Source organism: Brassica napus, chromosome A2 (genome assembly GCF_020379485.1).
Source record: "Brassica napus cultivar Da-Ae chromosome A2, Da-Ae, whole genome shotgun sequence".
NCBI lineage: Eukaryota > Viridiplantae > Streptophyta > Magnoliopsida > Brassicales > Brassicaceae > Brassica > Brassica napus.
Genome location: NC_063435.1, coordinates 9,677,371 through 9,680,891, shown reverse-complemented (window position 1 = coordinate 9,680,891; position 3,521 = coordinate 9,677,371).

Sequence of the window (3,521 nt, the reverse complement as noted above, 5' to 3'; positions counted from 1 at the left end):
AATATTTCAAAAAGAGTTAAATTACATGGTGTAAGATCGACATTTAAAGAATGAACAGGTTTACGGATCCATAATCTCTTTTGTCACTACAAAAATAATTTGTAAACTATTTCTACTACTATTGTTATGAACAGTACAATTCTCTCATATACATCGAGTCAATCAAGACACTAAATTATTGGTGTATATATTCAGAATTTGATTGAAACCTTTATTACCTTTACTGTGTAAATGACAGACAGATATATGTGCCGGCATTGTCGCAATTCAGTACAACACATGGTTAATGCGATAATTATACTATGATTGGCTTTTATTGCTAGGGAGAATGGATTAACGGAGAGATGAAATAGTGATAAACTATAGCAACTATTATACTATATAAAAATACTATTTGTAAACTCTGTTTGTGTGTGTGTTCGAGGTGGTTGGTCCAAAAGGTTGCTTTCGAAGATAGCAGACAAGGGTTTAGCTATAACAAGGAGGAGATTTATATTAATATCTCAATATACTTTTATAATGTACATAAACTACGTTTGTCCGAATCGAAGTGATGTGAAGGTGACCATGTTCCTTATAAATTCATGGTTTTGTCTTGTCGAAATTCAAGCGCGGGGCTCTATATAGCTACACACGTAGATGGACTGGTCATTACTTAGTCACCAACTTGGATTTTTTTTTTCCGTGCATTGACCCACTCGCGGCTCGCCATTTAGATTATTAGTTTTTAGTTTTATCGTGAAGGCATGCAGTGTCCCGATAATACTCTTTTTTTTTTAAAATACTTTAAAGAAACGAAACGCAGCATGGTTTGATACGGTAAAGAAACGGCATGGCAAAACAAACAATTTTTTTGATGAAAAATATCTGGTGATGATATTATAACGGTTGAAATAGTAGTAAAAATTGTATTTGAATATGAGAAGGTTGTTTGTTATCTATTCTGAGTTTTGTCAATCGTTCAATTATATTAACTTTAAATTGTTTACAAAACGAAAATTTCATGACTATTTCCTGCACGTAAAGACACAACAAAATCTCTTTATGGCATCTCCAACTATACTCTATTTTCAACTCCAAACATCATTATGGAATAAAATCTCCTCCAACCCCACTCCATTTTCAACTCCAAAATGGAATAATAGTTAGGATTACTCTATTTATAGAGTAATCTTACTCATTACTCCATTTTGGAGTTGAACTTTTTTTATTTATAAAATGGTCTTTTGAATCTTTAATGTTTCTATTTTTTACTTAAATAATATTTAAAATGATACAGTAACATAAAAATAGTATATTCTACAACAGATTATTTAATAATTTTAAATAAATGCATAAAATAACAGAAACATAAATAATTAAAATAAAAATAAAAATAACATAAAATAAGTAATTTAATAATCTGGAAAATCTGTTCCGGATCCGCTAAGGTCGGTGAAATATTGCCCAAACGGAGAAGTCTGAGAAATAGCTTGTTGAGCGTGAACTTGATGCACCAATTGAACTTGGAAGAGAAGCTCCACCTGAGGATATCGAAATTGCAAAAGATAAAAATGTCCGATTTCAAAATGTTCTTGCTCGATTTAGGAATATCAAAAATAAAGAAGCTCATTTTTTCATTACGAAATGCATTAGTTGATCATTTGTGAGAAAAATATTCTAATGCTCATTGTTGAACCCACATATATGTTATCTTTTTTAATAATTTCTTGTACTTTTTAATAACAAATATTTAATTCAAATAATTTATATTTTAATTATTTAACGTAAACATAAAATAATTGGAGTTAATTGATAAATTTTTATAAGTATAAGATTTTATTTGTAATTACTAATAAAATAAAAATGAAATCATTTAAGAAATATTATTTTTGGAGTAAAAAATGGAGTAATACATTGGAGTAAAACTTTACTCCATTTTGGTGTTGCACCATTTTGAAGTAAAAAATAGGGTTATACATTGAAGATGTTCTTATAGATGAAGAAAAAGCATTGGTGCCATTATTTTCCGAAGATTAGTTTGAGCCTCGGTTCAGATATCCTCCGAATTAAAAAAAAAATGCATCGCAAAAATGGTATGTATATACGAAAGAATTCAGTCAATTACTTCACCAATTCTAAACATCTATATCATGTGAAAACAGATGTGAAAAATTTTGGTTTTGAATTTCGTAGTTTTGGTATTATTTGTGAAAATTTAGCTTTTAAATTTCGTAGCTAAGTTTTCACAAATTAAACCAGCCACAAATTCCTGCTACTTATTGAAAATTTTCGTATATTATATGGTTTGTGTTTCAAATCTCTTGTTTGTCATTGCTATTCTGTATTAATATTTTTCAAACCATTGTTAACTTGACACATATATGTATGAATATGTCGCGAAACTGTCAAACTATAATGATAACTATTATTATCAGTTTGTCATTTTTTTTTTGAACTTATTATTATCAGTTCGTCGCATAGCCACTACAAGAAAATATCGGGATACTGAGGGAAAAAATCGTCGGTATGTCGTCGGAATAACGCTATTCCGAGGACATACCGACGAAACAAGTCCTCGGAAATATCTCCTCGGAATTTCATACTTCCTCGGAATTCCGTCGGAAAATTCCGACGGAATTCCGAGGAAACAAAATTCCGAGGAAACTCCGAGGACACGAAGTTCGTCGGAAGGTTCCTCGGAAAATACCGAGGGAATTCCGATGGTCCAATCCTCGGAAGTTTCGACGAAATATTCCTCGGAATGTTTATCGGAAAATACCGAGGAACAAATGTTCCTCGGACTTTTCCGAGGAACTTTCTTCCCTCGGAAAATTCCGAGGGAGTGGAGTTTCTCGGAAAATTCCGAGGAACTTTTTCCCTCGGAAAATTCCGAGGAACTTAAAGTTCGTCGGAATTTGCCGAGGGGAGAAAGTTCCTCGGAATTTTCCGAGGAACTACATTCCCTCGGAATTTTGAAAAAAATTATTTTTTTAAAAAATTTATTTTTTTTAAAAATTAATTTTTTTTTTTAAAATTAAAATTTTTAAAATTTAAAATTAAAATTGAATAAAACATAAAATAAAACATAGTAGATAATATTCAAATTTAAATAAAACATTCAGAGTTTTTGGAAAAAAAAAACTACGGGTCTTGAATGTTCGGGAACGTCTCGTTCGGGTACATCCTCTTCATCATCTCCATCATCTGCTCGTTCAGCCTCTTCTGGGTCTCATAGCCCGCCTGTTGAGCTGCCATCTGGGTCTCCAACGCAGATATCCGATCATCATTGTCCTTCAGCTGAGCCGTAAGAACTTCTGGATCAACATACGCATGTGGTGCAGAAGAAGGAGCAGCCGACCGGGAGCGACGACCCAAACCGACCAAACGTCCCTTTTTCTTTGGAACCGACTGAAATATAAATAACCAAGTTTAGATAATTTAAATTGATGATAAAATAAAAATCAAGAAATAATTAAATTGAACTTTTAAAAAAAAAAACTTACCGATTCAACGATTTCGTTGATTCGAACCCGAGACAA